The 20,862-nt window shown below is 44.1% G+C and overlaps 1 protein-coding gene across 6 annotated transcripts in view; it reads right to left on the reverse strand.

Annotated features, from left to right (window-relative positions):
* NFATC1 (nuclear factor of activated T cells 1) overlaps nucleotides 1-20,862 on the reverse strand; it is a 109,350-nt gene that overhangs the window by 67,184 nt on the left and 21,304 nt on the right. The gene's annotated exons all lie outside the window — the stretch shown is intronic.

The following is a 20,862-nucleotide window of genomic DNA, read 5'->3' on the forward strand; positions in this document are numbered from 1 at the left end:
TGTCCCAGGGGAAGGGAGGATGTAGAACTATAGGAGAGAGGAACGTGGTCCCAACCCCAGAGCAAACCTGCTCACTTTGTTTTGTAGGTTCAGGTTCCTTTGTGAATGGTTCAGGTGGGTTTGGGCATGAGTTATTCACCATCACTGAATATGATAGATCAAAATTTATCACAATTTGGTGAGGAGCAACACTATTTTAAAGGTAGATGCAAGTTCAAAGCTAAATAAAGCTGAAAGCAAGGTGGTGAAACCCATATATCAAATGCTGCTTATATTTGTACTTCATCTGTTTTCACTCTCTTTAAATCTTACACAGCAATTTCATGTTATCTCTCCAGGGTGTTTTACCATCTGATAGCAGGAATGCTATTAAAAACAAAGATCTTGAATCACTTTTACTCCTTGGGCCCTGCAAAATTCTGGTGGGCGCTAACAGGTCCAAAGCCCTCCCTCCACTATCAAACATGCTGAATGGCAACAGCAATTCATTGTGGCGAAGTTTCAGGCACCACAATGACCAACACACAAGGAAGGGAGGACAATGAGCTTAGACACATCTTCCATCACTAACTGAGCACACTGTAAATTTTTCACCCCACATTTTGGTCAGAAAAGCAAAGAGAACAGAAGTATTTTTGTTTGATTTGGTGCAGCAATTTTTATATCCTTACCTAAGGCACGTGAATGCTGGAAGGATGCAAGGATAGGAGAATGACAAGGCTCATTTTTAGCAGTACACTATTTTATCAGCTCTGCATTCCTGAGACATCATAGAAAGGCAGATCAGAGCCAGGGGTTTGTGACATGATATGATATGATATGATATGATTGATTATGATATGATATGATATGATATGATATGATATGATATGATATGATATGATATGATACGATATGATATGATATGATATATATGAGGGTTCCATGCCAGCATTGTCAAATGAAAACACATTAGTGGCAGTTTGAAAACCTGCACTATCAGCAAAACAACAGAGAGAGAAAAGCAGAGCCATGCCTGTACACTGCCTTCAGCAGGATGCCATGGGCTGTGAACCTCCCTCCAGCTCCACATGGAACACTCATTCCTATGGTCCCTGACATACGTATCAGCCCCATGCTGCAAAAAGAGGATTCCTGGCTTTCTCCCCTAGAGACAGACATGCAGCTTGAGCTGCAGGTAGCAGTCACAGGTGTGCCTCTGGTACAGTCAGTGGCCACAGGGAAGCCACTGTCCTACTCATCACCACCCTGTTTCCCCCATATGACAGCCTGGCTGCTCATTAATTCCAATGGTGTGTGTGAGAAGGGCTGGTGGAGTGACCTGGATTTGTCCCAAGCTGATCTTCCATGCCTCACCACTTCCACAGCCTCAGCAGCAAAGCTTAGGTAAGGGAGGAGACACAAGCTATCCCGGGATATTTTTGGTCAAGACCAGCACGTGGGTTTGCAGGGGGAAAAGTAAGACAGTGTGACATGCCAGGCAAATAAATTTCTGTGCATTGCCAGCGGTCACTTCTCCAAGTCGTCATGGAGGATGCTTTTTATGGAGAGTGTAAAATTAAAACAAACACATATTGAATTACAAGGCTGCTTAAAATGTAAAAATAGACTAGCGAGTAACTCAAACCTCGATTCAGCAAAAGCAAAACTGCACACCAAGGTACCCATATGTTTTACTGAATACGGGCAAAGACCACCAGAAATGTTGGTCTTGCACTGGGTTCTGCTATTTCAGGCTTTATCTTTAAATCTGAACTTGGCTGCTGCCATACCTTGTAACCTACGGCTGAGCCTCAGCTTGTGTTTTTCCCACAGGTTTCCTACCAGGAGGCAATCAAACACTCATAGTCCTCAGCTTTGCACACCTGGCTTCCCCTGAAAAGTGTTCACATGCTGGAAAATAAATAGTAAGATCTCAGATGTAGGCTTTGCTTTGTTTTTTAAGGTTTGCTATCGTCAAGCTAAATTTATGTTTGCTTTTTTTAAAGGCCCTGTCCTAGAGCAAAGCCATACTTTGCTTTGGATCCATTATCCAAAGTCACTTACTCCCCGACTTAGAAACTGCCAGAAATGTCCAGAAAGACTCATGTAATTTCTATATGCTTGATTTTTCTGCCCTCAAATTAAGAAAAATTCACACGTCACTGTAAGTTTTATGTCATATTCTGTGTTAGGAAGCATCTGATCTCCAGTTTGTATTTTCTTTTGAGCTTTACTCATTGCATCACATTATTTACTTTTATATTATGTCACATAATTGTGTATGCCAACAGAAGCAATAAAAGAAAGCAATGCAAGGATTAACATTTAAAGGGGCACATGCTTTGAATGACTTATTTTAGATTATGCACCCAGTGCATGATTTCCATGGCAAACAGTGTTGAGCCTTGGGAGTTTTCAGCACACTGCCTGGTGGATGGGTAAGATCCTGCTTACTGTCAGCTGGGTGCAATAAGAACATTCCACAATTCCCTCAAAACATGGGAGACAGGTATTATTGTCACATGTTCAACAGTGAGGAGCAGTGTCAGTAAAAGCAGAGTTGTGGGACTTTAGGCTGTTAGGTTTGCCAGCTGTCAGAGGAAATATCAAACAAGATCAGTGTAAAATGGGATGGGAAAAAAGGGTGACTGAGCATGTTTCTTGGTGAGGAAAGGTCTCGCATGTTCATATCCGTGCATATTTTCCATGTATGCTCTGGGGTACTGTACTTGGTGGAAGAGCGATTCAGTTTCCTGGCGTGCAACATGGGATGCATGCGTCAGACACCCTATTTTTATCTTTTTCTCTGTGTAACACAGTCCAAAGCTCTTAATAGCTCAGCGGTTGAGTATGGGTGACAAAGGTGCTCTCAGCTACAGCATTCATAATAAAGGATGTGTCTTTCCTACCAAGCATGCTTTCCTTGGCAATACGTAGATCCAAGTGGAAAGAGGTGTACTTTCCCCTGCTGTGAAACTGTAAAAGAAATTAGCTGCAGAAAAGGACCAGGAGCACAGTGTTTCTGAATGAGTTTCCTTTCCCAAATAAAGGCACTGATAGAGAGTCACCTGGTTTGGTATAAAGGGAAGATGCAGGAAAAACTTAAATATGCAGATAAGAACCGCATGGCCAAGTGTCTGGTTTTGAAATGAAAGTAGGTCATATTCTCTTATTCTGACCAAACACTGACTACACTGCTCTTTTCCTCTTTGAGCAACACTGTTAAAAATACTTGAACTCATCTCAAATGACATTTTCATTTTTATTGTCTGAAGCTGCTAAGATCAAAATCAGACTTAATTGCAGGCCTATTACACACTCCTCTAATTCTATCAAAAGCGATGCAGTCACTGGTAATTAACACCAGAACAGGACTGATCACAGCTAAGCTCTTCGTCACCTAACATCGTCTTATGCAAGAGGAGGGAGAGGGCTGCACCGGCTGAGACACTGCATCAAGCCTTCCCTGGGATTCCTACAGCTCTCTGTCATCACTTTCCCAGCACTATCTCCCACCAACATGTCTTGATTCTCACCAGTAGGTTGCTGCTCATCTCAGTGCAGGGTGCCAAAGCAAACCCCAGCCTTTCCCCAAGGAGATGCACTGTGTGCTGGGGCTGGATGTTTTCATGTGTCCAAATGCCGTGGCACTGAACACCAGGAATCTTCTTGCAGTGGGAAATGAAGTGTGAAGGAAACAAGGCTGTCACCCCTCACAGCCATGAGCCGACTGCAAGGTACTGTCTGATTCAGTCCTACAGCTGTGATGACCTCCAGTTTATCTCAGACGTTAGCATACTGAGGCTGCCTGGATTCCAAATGTGTGCCTGGTACATATCTATTAAATCTGCCAATTGGAATTGAACAGACTTGGAAAACGATGAGCAGAAGTAGATGAGGTGGTTTGAACATAAGTACTAGGGGGAAAAAAAAAAAGCAAAACCTCCCCAAACCTTGCTACAGTTACTAAATTTTGAGGAAATTTTGCAAACGCCACATCCAATAACTCAAACGCTATTTCAGCTCCAGTGGTTATTCTACAGTCTGTGAGGAAAACTTCTATTATTTAAGCCACAGCATTTATTTTAAGAAACGCAGCTGAAATATTCTGCATGTTCCCTTTCCAAGTGCTTTATGCTTTTGGCATGCCCAAGCATCTGTTGAAATGCTCAGAAAGCTACCTGTCATAACAAGGAGCCCTCTGTCTGGAGAGGCTCCTAGAGGCCACCGAAAGAATGGTCCTGTTCTCACGGGACACACCAGCCAGATACACCCTCTGCACCACCCATGGCATCAGTCAGGAAGAAAGGGAGCTATACTGTGTAACAGCTTTCAAGTGCATTTCCTGGGAGTTTGGGGAAAGGACGGCAAAAACCCTACAGTGCTGCATTCCTCCAGACCCGGACTCTTTTGCAAATATATTAAACGAACATTGGGGTATAATTTAGGGCTTAGCCTGTCCCAGTGCATTAAAGGCTGAGCTCCCACTAATAACAAAGCAGGCCATGACCAGGGACTTAGTATCCACTCTCAAAAACAGTCAGCAGCTTGTGCTTGAGACTCTTGAGGCCCGTAGGGGCTCCTTAATGATAATGATATGCCAAGAAATGCCACAGGGAACATCCATATCAGCAATACCTCTTGTGCATGTGCCTGTTTTTTTATGTTTGGTACATAATAAAGACAACAAGTAAATACACCCATTTATGCATTTGAAAATATTAAGAACAATAATGACTCATCTGACCATGTAGCTGATGGCCACGCTGCTTGCAGCAGGTACCACAGTGCTTATGCTCAGCAATGTCTTACACATCCATCTGCTCCATTTGCATTCCCAGAACTGTTCAAGGAACACCCGAGTCAGTCTGGTGAGAATCACTGGGGAAACTAACAACTCAGTCTGGTCTAAAGGGCTTCTTTCTCGCTTATACCCATCAATGTTTTGGAAAGCAATTGCAATGCTTTCAAGAAAGGTCAAACAGAATAAAATCTAAAAAATACGGACATTTTAGAGTCAAGACAAGTGCTGCTTGTCTCTTTAAGCTAGAGCTTCAGAGCTACACACTAAATAGCTTTATTGCTAACTTTTTCAAGCAGCAAGTTTTTATTCTTTTTTTCAGCAACTGCACATGATGAATGATAAAATGAAACAAATAGTCACGTTTTAAAAGTGTACCTAATATACAACCTCAGTAAAATACCATCAGTGAGTGCTCAGTGTCTTGGCTTTTTAAAACCAAATCAAAGATCAAGCTTTTTAAACGACAAAGAAAGCACACAAACATTTTGGGTATTGATTTCAGCAGTTAGCACCGAGCATGCATAAAAATAGCGTTACAAATCTGATTTTCAAGAAAAAGAATTTACTTTCGGCTCCCGCACGGAAGCACTGGAAGACGTAAGCCCCTGCATCATGGGTTTGAACGGCAGGAGGGAAAAGCTGATCTTGCTTTGCAGTGACTGTCATGTGAAGCGCAGGCACAGGGGCTGAGGTCAGGAGACCAGGGCATCTATTCTGGCGTGTGTGCAGAGATCCTGCCCGACCTTCGCCTGGGCAGCCGCTGAGCTGCCCTGCCACCATGCTCCCAGCTGACAATGCCCAGGAACCTGCTGCTGAAGGCTCAGGGAACCAGCAACCTACGCCTCTGGGAAAAAGAGTCAGGAAAAGACTGCCCTGTTCATCACAAAATTCCCTAATACCTATTCTGACCTGGTTTGGCCCTTAACGTTTGTACTGGGAGAGGTCTGAGAAAAAAACACACCTCAGATGCCCTGAGGCAGGGGATTGTAGCAGCTCTCAAGCTCCTCTCCCAAATCCCAGGTGCCATGGGAACTGGGCTCCAGAGGGAAGCTAGGCAGTCCTCCTGCAGACCAGGTATGTACTGCATGCTGAAGGGCAGCAGCAGGGCACAAGGAGGCAGCTGTACCCTGAGCACAAAGCATGAGCCAGGCAGGGGCTGGCAGCCCCTAGTGTGGGGATTCAGGTCCCCACAGGACAAGGAGCAAGCAGCCCTGGCAGTGCCACTGAGGCAGACAGGCAGCATCAACAGAGTACCAGCAAACCACTGAGGCACGTCTTGCTCCACGTGTTACAGAATCCCTGTCCCTTCCCAGCTGCTTCTCGCCACCTTCAAGCTCACACTCTGCAGTGTACACGTTTCAGTCACTGCCATACCAGCCGTGTGCCCCTTGCTCTTTCCAGGTCTTCAGAGGCAGGCTTCCATGTACCTAGGATTGAGTGAGGCACATCATCCTGACCAGGAAAATCTTTCCTTTGCCAGCAACCAGGGAAGTACTAGGGGGGTGCCACTTTTGGATGAGGTGCACAGTTCAGCTCCAGACTCTGTCAGTGACTATTCAGGTGCTAAACTTGGTCCGCTTGGACACTGCTGTGAGAGCACAAGCCAAAAAAAGGGGAGCATCTGATTTAAAACAGCAGAGCAGACAGACTTCAAAATTAAAAAATGAAACACAATAAAACAGAACAACCCCTCAAAAACCAATCAAACAGAAAATAAAACACTTCCTTAGGAGCTGAATGACCCTCTGGCTGTGACAGATTTTGCTGTACTTCATCTGATGCAGTTAAGCAAAAAAAAGAGAATAAATTATGCTCTGTGCAATGAAACGTTACTACCCCATAGTCCTTCACTTACTTAAAATAAAATTGTGACAGGAATTCCTACAGATTTTTGTGCTACTTTCAGGATTTATTTTTTCTTTCTGAAAGTGATTTTCCTTGGATTCACTCAAACTCTGTTTTAAGATCCAAATGTAGTCAGAGCTGGTCCACAAATAAAAATAAGATGGCTTGCTCCTGCAAGGGGCCAACCCTGGGCCAAGGACTAGAGCTGGATGGGAGAGCAGTGAATGGAAACAGCAGGAGTGTGTTTTATGTGGCACTTTCTAGTGCTGCCACTTGGACCTTAACTCAACAGAGCAGCAAAAGAGCAGCTGTTCACATCATGATGAATAAAGATCTATATAAAACTTCCAGCTGCAAATACGCTGAGGAATTATTAATCTTAATATAATAGAGATGCTGTACACTCAGTCACTGGCTCACAAGTAATTTCAGTCTCTATCCAGGGAAAAACAGCCTTCGTGGCTGCTGGCTCTCAGCACAGCCATGAAATCTCCTTGTCTAAACAGCCGCAAAACGCTGCTCCCTACTTCTAGGAAGGATTTTCCTCCTCAAAAATACACATACCTAAATACCAACCCGTGTCACACTCCTCCTGAAACTGTTAGACTCACAAGAGAGATGCCCACTAGAAAAGGAGTTACTAACAGAATGAATTTCAAAGCCCTAGGCACCTTATTCACTGGGACACTGAGAAATCATTACTGCTCTCATGACATCTTCAACTGCAAGACCATAGAAATGTCCTTCCCCTAATTCTTGCTAGCTCATCATGCTCCAAGGATTATAAATCCAGGTCTGGGTGTAAGTCCAACACAACAGTGCCCTCCCTGAAACTATCCAACCACTCACTCTAGAAACTCAGTAGAGTAGAAACTCGATAGTTTCAAACATTTGCCTTCAGCATCCATCATGGCTTTCAGTTTGGACAGTATTACCCATGGCCATGCACGGGTTAAAAAACAGAAAATTATCACAAGAGCCCTGTAGAAGGAATTTATTACATGTTCTTAGGCAGATACCCTGGACAAGCTCCTGCTTGTGAGCCTGCCTTCCGCCGTGCTGCTGACGCATTGCTCGCACCCAGCACGCTCCTGTTTGTGGTGAGCACAGGCTGGCCTGGGATCCTCGGGTGTGTGTCAGGTGCTGTCAGCACGATGCCCTTCACCAGCGCCCATCCCAGCCATGCTACAGCGCCACTGCCAGCATCCCTCGGTGACTCCTCCAATCCGAGACACACCCTCAGTGCCACGTTTTAACTCGGTGGCTCACGAGTGCTTCAGCAGCTGCGTGACTTTGAATTCTCACCCCTGTGAATTTGAGGACAGTGGGGCACCCATCTACCCACAAGAATTATCTGATTAAGGGCCAATGCTTTTGAGGTGCATGTCAAGATAAACACTGGCTCATATGGGACAGGGACAACACAATTTCAGTCATAAAACTTTTGGAGTTCAGGGACATGAGTGTGAGACAATATTAGACTAGAAATGGCTGCCTTTCTCCTCAATTTTAACTTCTCCCCAAATGACATTTATTTAAACTGCTACTGAAGACAGAAAGCTGGGGCTATGTTTAAAGGCTTTATCTCTGTAAATATTTGGAGAGCTATAAATACTGAGTCATATTCATAATATGAATATTGCACTTACTGTTCTGTTGCCATGAAAATTACTACAGACAGACTTCCAATTCTTAATTTCTCTGATTTGCCAAGTACTTGTTTAAAACGACAAAAAACCAAATCTTATGTGAGACATTTTGCTATTTAATTAGCCAATGGAGTCAAAAGCCACAGCACAGAGCAGGAACTAAACACATAAGGGTGGAGGCAGACAAAGCATGTAGTGCACTACCATGGTATACAGCTGTATGCTCCAAGTGAGACTTATTATAACCGGACAGACCATGAATCAAGCCGTGACTGCTTTCTGTATTTGGGGAAAGAAGGGAGCGGGAAGGGAGGCTGGCTGAAGGTCTGAAGTAAACCTCCTCGCTTCTTCTGAAAGTCACATGAATACTGATGGCTTCCAACTTTCATAGTACTTCTGTCCATTTTTGGCTGTTTTGTTTTTTTTCTAATGTAGGAATGAATTAAAAGAAGGAAAATGTTCCAAGGCATTGTATAAAAGTGCAGAGCAAGGATGTCTTAGATGAAGGTGAGGTGAGCTGGGCATGGAGCAATCGAGTTCCTATCTCCAACACTTCCAGAAGTTTTGCTTTATCAGAAATCATGACTTAATTAGACCAGAAAAACCCCCCATACCAACATTTTACGTATTTCCAGACTTCTTTGTTTAATCGATCTGTGCTTCAGCCTCCTCATAAAACAAAGCCAGTAACCACAGTGCCAGGAGACCAGGTAACCCTTTCTTGACGATGAAAATGCATCACTAACAGACCCCCTGGTTCCAATCCCTGCACAATTTACAGCCATGTTCCTTGGGGAATAAAGCAGATTAATACAATCCCACTGCTTTTTGGAGTCAGAGAAGTGCTATCTGCATGTGTATGTTCCTTAAGACAGACTCTGCTCCTGTTTTAGCCCTAAAGAAGTGGTGTGGTCACATACACAAGATTCATAAAAATGTTCTTGGTGACTCCTGTCTCAGAAAAGAAAGGGACAGTGTAAAGTGCCAGGTCACTTTGCACTTCTGGTCCTACTCTACTTCCCCAAATCACCTTTGATCCACCTGGAGCTACAGCTCTGATTACACTGCAGTTTTATCTGAGAGCACATCTTCTGTGGAAAGCATCCAAATGCAGCAATAAAAATAGGTCAGGTATATCTTATAACTCGGATTCAAGGTTTTCACCTTCAGAACAGTTTGATTAAACTATGAGAAATCTAGAGAGATTGGATTCCACACTGTTAGTTGCTTGGGAGTGATGTCACTGGTTTATGTCACTTCTTTTTCTAATGAAAAAAAAATCCCCAAAACCAAATGGATAGAATAGACTGATTAATGAGGATACCATGAGGTGCTCTGCCACCAGTGCTACAATGAACTGAAAGGCTTGAGATCTTCAACTGCAAGTAAATAAAATAAGCATGAAAGACTTCTAAATAAACTTTCTAAACATACAGGGGCTATTTTCAATCAATCATTCTAAATATTGTCACACTGAGTAACATTATTTAGCAACAGCTGTTGCTCTAGATTTTCTGACTTGAATACTGACACGCTAACACCACAACCCTGCTTAAAGCCAGTAAGACGGCCAAGTAAAATATTGCAAATATTAATAGCAGAACTTGCCAATAAAAGCCTTACAGAGTAGCTTATCTGCTTGCTGCAAATGGATGAGACCCTGCTGCAGTCAATGGAGCAGGATGTCAGTACATGACTGGGAACTGAGGAGGATGGTGAGGGAAACAATTTCTCCTTTGAAGGGAAGTATGACGAGGAAGTGATGGCGACCAGAATATGTTTTTACACCCAAACCAAGACTGTGTCTCTATCAACCTGCTGACTTCAAACATGAGGCTCTAGTATGGCTCAAGTTCCAAGGCAGAGACAGAAATGCTAAGATCTTAAAAGGCACTGCTCCACCCTTAAAAGCCATGCTCCAGCCTTACCTGGGTATCCAACCTAAGAAGTACATCTCACTCTTGGCAAACCAGTAAGACCTTAAAGTCTGCTGAGCACAGTTAGAAACAATTGTACACAATGCATCCAGTCAAAAGAAAAAGGGAAAAGCCAGGTGATTCATGCCACCTAACCTTTAACAGGTACAGGCTGGACAGCAACAGGGTCTAGTCACCTCGGCTGCCGTCACAGCCAGCAAAACAAGACAGGCACTCTGAAGGTGTGATTTACCCAAGCAGCTTCAGATGTTCACATCAGAATAAAATTAATAGCTCGCTAAACTCTATACTGACGAGCCTTCCCCTGATTACAGAGAGAAACCAAAGCAATTAGCTCAGCAGCAGACATGTAATGAACCCTGAAACGTGGGCTTGCCCTTGTCACTTGCCCAGGCCACAGTTCAAAGCATGAGTGTCCCACAAGCCCGGGGCAGTGCTGTGAGGCACACGCTGCGTTTTATCCAAAGAGACGGAGCAAAGCTCTTGGGAAAGGACCCCGCAGAGGCAGAGCCCACTGCGGATACAACGCTCTGCACTTCCCCACCAGGCATTTCATTTCGGGCAGCCACCTGCAGCCTTCCACAGCAGGGGTACAAGAACATCACCTCGGACAGTGGCACTTTGCAGCCCTTTCCACTCCCAGAGGTAAAGATCAAAGTCAGCTCCATCACAGCTTAGATTCAGTGCTTTGGCTTTTCCACCCTGACTTTGGGAGTCTCCTCTAGCCTGGTCCTGGACTCAGCCTCAGCAAGGTTGGGCACAAGGTGGTCATGGCCAGAAGACAGACACTGGACCAGCTCTCTCTGCAGCCTCCCTGCCTGTGCCTGTGACAGGTCTGCTCAGCCCTCCCTCCTTTTACAGATAGGCTTCCAGGTTAACACTGCTCTGTGATTAGAGCAACTACCCCTGTAAAATCTATTTGAGCTAAGAGTTTCAGGGATTTCCTTTAGGACAGCAAAACTGCCAAGCCATAGCCCAGCTCCAGTACTGCACTGCCTTGCTCTTTGCAAAGCCTTTCCAACCTGTTTCCATCTCAGCTGAGGCTCTTGCAGCCAGCAGTGGGGCTGTGCCAGTTCACATATTTTAAGGTTTTCCTCACAACCGTGAGGGATTAGAAAATGAGGCTTTGATGTATTCAGGACATGTGCTTGAGATTACTTGTGTACCTAGATGCTAGCACATGTGCCTGCAAGTTGTGGTCTAAATTTGTTTGTCCCTGTAAGCTCAAGTTTGCAGCTGTGGGTGGAGTTTGTGTACAAGTCTACAACTGTATGCCAGTTTGTGGTCAATAACACTCTATAACCCATATTCAGTAACAATATTTGAGTCTATATTGAAGAGTATTGTACTATTTCAGAGTAAGAGCTACAGCACATAAGGCCCACATAATGAAAACAACATCACTGCAGAAGAGGTGGTTGAAAATTAATTTGAAATCCATTTAGAAAATTATTTCAGGATTATTAAGGATTGATTAAAAAATGCCATCTAGAATTCAATTTTATGAGCTCCTGCACCTATGGGAGAGATTTACTTATTTTATGTAGCTTTTTTTTTTTTTATTCTGATATGACAGGCAATATCTAAATATTCTTGTACATAGAAACAAGACTGATCCATGCTGCACTGTGTTACAACCAGACTAAATATTCTTCACTGAAGAGGAGACGTTACAAGATCTTAATACTGCAAGAGCTCTGGAAGAGGAGGCAGGATTTTTAGGGGGTTTTGCCTTTTTTTCAACAAGTGATATCTTCTGTGGACTTCTCCAAGATGAAAAACCAAACTGACCCATCCCAGTTACACTTCTTCAGCACTTCACAACTTTTAGACACTTTATTCCTTTTCAAGTCAGTAAGAGTTTTACAGCTGAATCTAACCCTGCATGCTTTGCCAATTTTCTCTGGTGATTTTGTCCTAGAAATGCAGACACTTGGTACATATATACAAGTGAGACTGTATTAAAACCCACAGCAGGTAGAAAATAATACAGCCCAGGGAAGTTTTGTTTTTGACTCTGCTCGTAATCAAAGCTATGCACAAAGCACAATGAGGCACAGTAAATAAGGACATTTCACACAGACAAGCACGAAAATCTTCCAAAACAAAGAAAATTAAATTATCTTTCAACTAAAGAACACACTGCAATGAAAGACTAAATGAGCAGTTCTAATTAAAACCATGCTGTGAATCTCCTACTTTCCACCACAAAAAAAAATCAGCTAGTATTTGTGCATGTACAGCCACCCTCCAAAACCAGTCAAGCAGCTTTTCATCCAAACAATGCAAGACACAGCATCTCAGAGCTGCGAAACATATTGAAATTATTTCCATAGCAATCATAACAACAACACGTAAGGCCAGGATACCCAGGGAGGGGAGGTGGCAGCAGGAGCTCAGCCCCTCACTGGCCCCGGCGCTGCCTGCTGCCCCCGGCACGCTGCTGGGAGCATCCCTTGTCCCACATCCACATCCATCCCCTTGCCCCACATCCTTCCCCTTGCCCCACGGCTGCATCCAGCGCCCTGCTGCCCTGTGCATCGGTGCTCGCCTTGGCAATGGTCCGTGTCATCCACAGCAGGCGCTCGCATCCCTCCTCTGCCCGTGCCCAGGAGCACAGCGCTGCATCCCGGAGCGCACACGCAGGAGAGCCAGGGCGCTGCCGGTCCTGGCCGCCGGTGAGCACGAGCAGCACCGTGCAAGCCCTGTTCAGGCTTCTTAATCCTGACGTGTCGCAAACATCGGAGGCTCAAGTGTCTCTGCCTGCAGCGCTAAACCAAGCAGCTGCCTCAGGTGAAAACGCGAAGAGGGGGATGAAAACTTGGGACTAACCCTCTATGCGTGAGCTGCACCGGGGCTTCATGCACAGCTCATCTCTGAACAGCTCTCCAGAAAGGAAACACGATCTCTCTCCCACCCCGCTCCCTTCTAGCTATTTATCTGTTTGTGCAGTCACCATGTGCTGCGGGCTTCCCGAAGGCGAGCCACTGTCCTTCCACGGGCAGAGAGCCGAGGGAACAGGAACGTGCAGCTTATTAAGCACAGCAAGTACAGGCATCCATGTCCTGCACGGAACATGCATGCTGGTACTGCTGTTTTCATGCTGGCACAGGGACAGCAAGCAGCTAAATATAATAGACTTCACTGAACAGTATAAATTGCACACTTATATGACACGAAGAAAGGCACAGTTTGCCCAAAGACAGAGGAAAGTAATGGGAAGGTTTTGCACAGTGGTAGAAAACTTGGCTCCAGCATCATCATGTCTGACTTGCTATCAAGACATCCAGTAAAAGCTTCAGAGACTCCATGGCCATTAGATATGGACAGGCACAATGGTGGAAGAACAAAAACAAGGGCCAGTCATCCTGAGTCATCCCAAAATCATAGGGACTGAAGACAGAGGAAAAGGGGGAATCCAATTAGTAGCATTCACCTGAAAACCATCAAAAGGAAGTAGCAATATACAGGGAACCTGGAACTGATGCCCAAAAAGCATCAGATTTTTAAGAGGGAAAACCTAGTAGGTCTCCTGAAAAGCAGCAAAGAGGCCTGCAAGAACAGAACGCAGCTACTGCAACTTGCTCCCCTTTATGATGCTATTTTTGGGCAGTTCACAGCCCCACACACTCACGCCTGACACCCAATCTCTCTTAACACTCGTGGCAAGGCGGCGAAAATGTCTTATGCAAGATTTTGCAGCCGAGTAACCTGAGTGACAATACATTGCACAATTAATTGCCAGTTAATCGATGTATTCTTGCTTGGTAGAAAACTTAAGCACATATTCAACATCTAATCCCACTTTATGAAAATTTAAGGACTTATTTAAGTGCTTGGTTTCACTGTAACAGATCACTTTGCTCCACTTCTCATACATTTCTTCCCCCTCTCATTACACAGAACTGGACCAGCAGTATTTCTACATGAGTAGGATTGCAAGTGGCGAGGGAGCAGTTCTCTTTCTTGTGAGGACTGTGGTTTTTCGCCAGGATTCACATTTGGCTATAACACCACATTAGCAGTGTCCCAAAGAGCAAAACTCATTGAGGGAGACTCCAGAGTCTGTAATTCCCCAAAATGTACCTACACTGTGCCTACAAGTGCTGTCTACTGCATTTGAAACCTAGGGGAGCAGACTTTTAAATCCCAATGTGCATAACGTCTGCATGCAAACCAAAAGCAGGAGTTCCTCTGCTTTATTGGGTATTGAAACATTAAAAACAGGTGTTTAAAAACTGCATTACAAATCTGTCTGCAACCTATATTATTTTTACCATGTGTAAGTAAATTGATCACTAGCATGTTTCAACTGTTTCAGTGAAAATATGCAACTCCTGCTAAATTATTTCTTAAACATGTGGAGGGAGGAGAAAGTTTATTTGATTTCACTGCACTGACAGCATGCAACAAATTTTATTTCTGTGCATGTATACAGCAGATGCTGTAATGGATCATCTCCCTTTCATGGCATGTATCAATGAAGATCCCAAGCTATTCTTCACAAGGAAAGAAATTATGAACCTCTGCTCATAATGGAAGATTCGAGAGAGTAACTAAGAGAGAGTGACTAAGTAATTGGACACCATATTTTCCACCGATTCAGCCTGTTAGTTGAAATAATGACTAATTAAAATGGAAAATATATAATATAACCATATATACTGATATTCTAGATCACAAGGTGTATTACAGATGTAATTTTTTACTCTTCTTACAAATGAAAATGAGAAAGTATAAAACTAGAAATTCCATTAGAGTTAGGTTGGTGTGAAAGGGATCTGAAATATGAACTGGCCCCCAGTATGTCTTCATACAGAATGTAGGCAATATAATTTTTGTGATTTATGTTTTATGTAATTTGGAGTACCAAGAAAAAAAAATTGTTTGCCCTGAGATATTACTTTTAGGAATAGAGGACAGATGTCTAGTTCCCAAAGCAGACTTGTAAAAAATTAATCGCCTGCCTCATGCAGGTTAGCAGTATTTGGCAGGTAGGTTAGCTCAGCTCATAATGAAGCATCTGGCTTCTGGTAAAGCTGCATTTTAATTTTTACTGTGTTTCATTTCAGATTTTCATAGTCTGGCAAGTCTGGAGCAGATTTGCTGATTGGTAACTTTGGAGTAGGTCTTCTCAACTGCAACCAAAACTAAGTCAAGTGACAGCTGTGGTTCATGCCCAGACCACAGCCTCACATATCACCTGAACCTCCATGAAAAGCTATTTTAAATCCAGTTGTCAACACTTCCCCTATCCAGTCTTATTTTTTCCAAAATGGCTAAACTAACTGGAGTCAGCAAACCCCTAAGCATGTGCTGAAATTAAGCAGGCTAAACTGTCTGACTTCAGGAGTGCCCCAAAATGGCTTTGAATGTAATTTGGTTTCAGTTTGGGGTTTTGTTGGGGTTTTTTATTTGAGATCAGGTAATTTGAGGCAAGCAAAATATCTACACATGTTGTATTTTTCCTTAGAAAAGTGGGTAGCCATTTCTAGCACTATTGGTAGCCTCTTCTGACTAATCAGAAGCATCTGCAACTTTGTGTCTGCCTTCTAATTCTGTGACAGAGCAAGAGATATGGCATCTGCAACTTTTAGCAGGAGTGATGCAATATTAAGCACAGGACGAAAATGATGAATGGGTAAGGAAAAGTATCACACTCTAACAGTCAAGGATGAGTCCTGATTCCTCCCTGAAAAGTAGTAATACACATTTTAGAGGTACGCATCCAAAATTATGATGAATCACTCTTTTAGACAACGTGCAGAAAAAAACCCTCTGTCCACAATGAAAGCAGTTTACCAGCTTAAAAGGATGCAGCACAAGGCCTGAGGAAAAGTAAATGAGGAATCAGAGAGGATGACTACACTTATGTTCTGCCTTTCCTGACCTTGCAGAGACTTCTATCACTCTGGTCGTAGACACTCAGGGTGCATGTGCTGCTGGTCACCAAAACCAGCCTGACAAGGGGAGCAGAAAGGATGACTCTGTGAGCAGTGGTGAAGATAAAGATGACTCCTCTGCTTCCTCTCTAATCTAGGTGGTCTTTACCATATCAACAGACCCCAGAGGACAGCTAGAAGATAGCCCAAACAAGTGACAGCAATGTCACTGACTCCCTTATTGCAAAGAAGACAGGAAGGAAACCAGGAGAGGCCAACGAAAAGGACAATTGGGAGCTGATGTCATCACCCCCTTTCCCAAGGGAATGGAGAGAGCACCAGCGGAGGAAAGGGAAGGCTTTCCATCCTCTCCTCCCTCAAGGCCATAAGTGACTTTTGCTTTGCCTGCAGCTACTGAGCTACTCCAAACTGAAGGCAAACCTAGGGCAGAAGCCTTCAGGCTGGAAAGCCAGATTGAACATCTCAGCATCCTAACAGCCGGGATATGTACTGTGGCATCCATCACGCTGAGCGTGGGCGAGGTATCATTTTTACAGAGAGCAGAGTGCATCCCCCAAGCACCGGCTGATGGAAACTTCGTTTTTAATTTGTAAAGGGCCGTTGCACCAAACAGCACAGGCCTGTCCCCAGGATGGCTCATAAATCAGAGCTGAAGTTGCATTTTCAGGGTTATGAAATCTTCTCCAGCTGACAGCAGCACACTTTCCAGGATGGCTCCCTTCTGGACTTACCCCTCCTCAGGGAGGCCACGAGCTAGTGATACAGCTGTGCTTGTGGAGCTACTCTGTGGGACCAACTTCATGCGGAACCCAAAAATCAGAAACTCTCTCCTTTCCAAAATACACTCTCCTAACAAAAAAACCCCAAACCCACAACAAAACAAAAGCGTGATGAAAAGCTTTCAATGGGCATTCTTCCATTTGCTGGATTTATAGAAGCAATAGCAGCCTTAAAACATCTGCCAAATCATTCTACTTTTCAGTTTTGATTATCTGTCTGCCGTTTGAGGTTTTGCTTTAACTATACAGATGCAAGAAGTGAGAAAGCCATTCAGCTCAGATTTATTCTTAAGAAATACCAGCTGTCTAAAACAAGGCTATAAAGTGTAGGCTCCCTGTCTGGTTTGTTGTGTTACTGCATGGCTTTGTGCTATTAATTGCAACCTGGCTAACAGGTGCTTGCCAATGTCTTTATATGCCCACCATAAGGAAGGATTATATTTCCGTGTGTACAAAAGGGTGATGCTGCCTTCTAAAAAGAAGCTAAGAGCAGCACAGAGAGGAAGTCCTTTGTGGCATGATGAGTTGAATCACTGCTTACTAATGAGAATATGCCCTCTGCTCTGCCCTGATATACCCAGAGAGGGAAGGGGAAAGCAGCAATACTATTTTTTCCACATTCTCTCCTCTTGCTCAGGTGTCAGATGGCCATGAGCTGGACCCACCAGGAACTGTTTTTTTCTTTCTGATCCCCTTGATTCACTCAGCAATGGTGTCAGCTCTGTTGTTTAAAACCAACTTTCAGCAATGGGGACCCATACCAAGAAAAGCACTTATGAGCACACTGCATGTCCTACAACAATGGGACTTGCCATGTGTTCACTCTTGCTGAGCAGCACCAGAGTATTGCTACAAAGGACTTGGCCTGCTCTGTCTGAAGAGCCTTCCTCTTGGCTTCTTTATATCTTCACCTTCCTCCTGTCATCAATGGTGAACACCTCTTTCCAGTCTTTTCCTTTAGCTCTTCAGCTGTCTCATGTTCCCATCTACCATTGTGGTTACCAAAGGACTGTCTGACCTTGCTGTTGGTCGTGTGTGGAGCCAGGTGATGGGAGGTGATAATCCGAGTGTGATGCCCCCTGAAGTTACACTGCTTTGTCAACGAGGCTTTCTATTCCCCAAGGGGTTTGCAAAAGGTATTAATTGCTTAGGGGTGTGAAGATGAAAGGGCTTTTGCAGATACCTGTGGTGGCCAGCACCTGCACTGGGACTTTGTGCTTGTTATCTGAAAGCAACAAAACCAACTGATCCACGGGAAGCAAACAATAAGACATTCCATGTGCTGCTGAGGAGCACAAATAACTCAGGGGCATGTTGGTGCCTCATTATGGTGATGTGGAGATGTACAAAAAGTATAGAGGCAGTGATTGCCATAGAGGAGAGTCTGACACTTGTTAGTCATAAGGGAATCTTGAGATCTTGTCAAGAAAAGACATAGATGACTCTTGTGAGCAAATCTCCTGGCAGAGGCAACATTTTGACTATGTAAATTAGCAGACAAATCATTGTGTTTTGCCTGTTAAATGAGGGAGTTCAGACTATTCAACTCTTCACAGGGTCAGATGAAATTTTGTATTGGAGCACAGGAGCCACACAACCTCTACCATCTCACTCAAAGAGGTACAGTGACAGGCAAAGCAGCATTCACTGTATATTCCATATTAACTTAATTTTTCAAGAGGAAAACAAATTCTGGATAGTACTGTTACTTAAATAAAAAAGGAAAACCCTTACAACTCACTTTCTTTCCTTTTTCTAATCAATTTATCTACTTCATGTCAGGAATGATATTAAAGAGAATTCATGGCATATTTTGTGTCAAAAAGTTTAATAATAGTCATGGCTTTTGAAAGTGCTTACTAGACTACTCCGTGCACTTGAATATTTTCTTTCACCATAAAGTACAATCTTCTATGGGAGTATATCATGCCCTTTAATTAAACATTCTTGAGTATTTGGATTTTATCTCACAGATACACCACACCCTGCTTGTAAAAATTCCATCTCAGGCAGTCAAAGTGCTTGACTTATTTCAAAGATGAGTTATTAATTAGAATATCTACAGACTATGTATTTATAATCTGGTGCCATCCCTCCCTGGGAAGCCCAAACTTTTATCTACTGGACTGCATACCTGCAACAGAAACAGAGCCATCGCTGGCCGGAATGCAAACCCCATCTTGTGCAACTCCTCACTACCACTCTCAAAATGAAGAATTGGGAGATAGGTCCAAACGGAGGACATTTTTGAGATGTTCTGGATGTAAACCCTTTGAATTAAATTCACCTCACTTAAAATATGTCTGTAGCTATGTAATGCTGTGGGTTTCCTAAATAACCCATTTGATTCATTTTGCTTTGTTTGAAAAATCCTCACTCGAGCCATGAACTCTTGAGAAGGAGTAGGAGCCAGCAGGATGCTAACAGACAGGATTTTGCTCCTCAGAGGGGTCCCAGGTTTAGCAGTCACCTGACACAACATGCAGCTTCCCAGACAAGGCACCATCCCTTTTCTGACTCAGAAGTGGGAGTACTCCGGTCTGAAATCACCAAAGGCAACAGCAACTCGCAAAATACTTCCCCAAGCCAAGGGCTGAAAGCCAGTGCCAGCCGTGAGCTCACCAGCACCGCTCCCCAGCACCACTCACTTGCCAATCCTCTGCGGCATTTTTAGCTCGCCAGGCGCGCCGGCTCATCCCACTCTCCGAGAGTTTAGCAATCGGGAACAGCGGTAGCTTGGAGCTGCCATGACAGCCAAACACCCAAACAGGCAAAAGAAAAATGTGAGAGAGAGGAATATTGTGTTACCAAGCCCATGAGCCTTCACGGGCAACTTGAAGCGCTCCAAACCATATCCTAAGTGCAGCGGGGAAGGTGTTGCCATTCCACAGAAGGAAATCCACAGGAAATCCTGCTGGCATTAAATAGGCCTGAGAGATGGCCCATGGGAGCTTCCAGCTAGCAAGTCCCATACACGATGCAGAGATGATAAGGAGCAAGTGATGGACACGACTGCTGCCATAGGCAGCCCCCAGCAGGAACCAGGCTTGCCCTTTGCATGGGTCAGCCTGCCATGCTCAGCTCTGCCTGCCCCTTCCCATGCTCAGGTTTGGGAGGGAAAAGCAATCTCATACAGTGGTGCCATTGTGCTCAGTGCCAGGTCCTCAGCTTTGCCTATGGCCCTCTCCAGCTACATAGAAAAGTCACCAACCTGGAGGAGCCAAGGAAAAAATTGGCCCCCAAGCTTGGGCTTCATATCACACCCATGAAAGACTCCTGATCTCCTATGCTACTGCTCTCCTCATCCAGCAGGCTTGACTCAGAAACCTTTGATCCTCAGACATTCCACCTACTAAAAGAAGAGATGGATCAGCAGCAAGGAAGCTAATGTTGCCTGGGAAAAATAGATAAACCTGCTCTGGCTGCAGAGAAAGCAACCTCCTGGCAATTTTGGTTGGGAACCATGCCATGAACAGTGGATGGTTTTTGGATTTACTTCTCCTCTGCCTTAGCATGCCCAACAGATTTGTGGAGGTATTAATGTGAGAAAATCTCCTACTTTGGGAAGTGAGATGCCAGAGAGAGGGGGGATTGAAACAAAGAGAGAGGAAAAACAGAGCGGGGAGAGAGACCTCATCCATATTTTCTTCTTGCTGAAGATTAAGAGGGGAGGCTTTAGCAACAGCAAAATTAAAGCAAGTTTCCCCAAAGTACCGACATAAGAAAGACCTGACTGTCAACTTGAGAAAAATGCAAGAGAAAAAGGTAGTACAAGAGGTCAAAGCAGTTTTATGAGAGTTTTCCCTGAGCCAACAGAATAGAAAACACCAGAAATATTAAAGAGCTAAAACCTTGATCCAAAATCTTTTTCCTGAAGACACTCAGATTCTGTTTGAGCTTACATCTGGGCTTGAAATTCAAAACTTGGGCTCCTTTCTGTATAACCCAGTGGGATGAATCAAA

Source organism: Sturnus vulgaris, chromosome 1 (genome assembly GCF_052056855.1).
Source record: "Sturnus vulgaris isolate bStuVul1 chromosome 1, bStuVul1.hap1, whole genome shotgun sequence".
Taxonomy (NCBI): Eukaryota; Metazoa; Chordata; class Aves; order Passeriformes; family Sturnidae; genus Sturnus; species Sturnus vulgaris.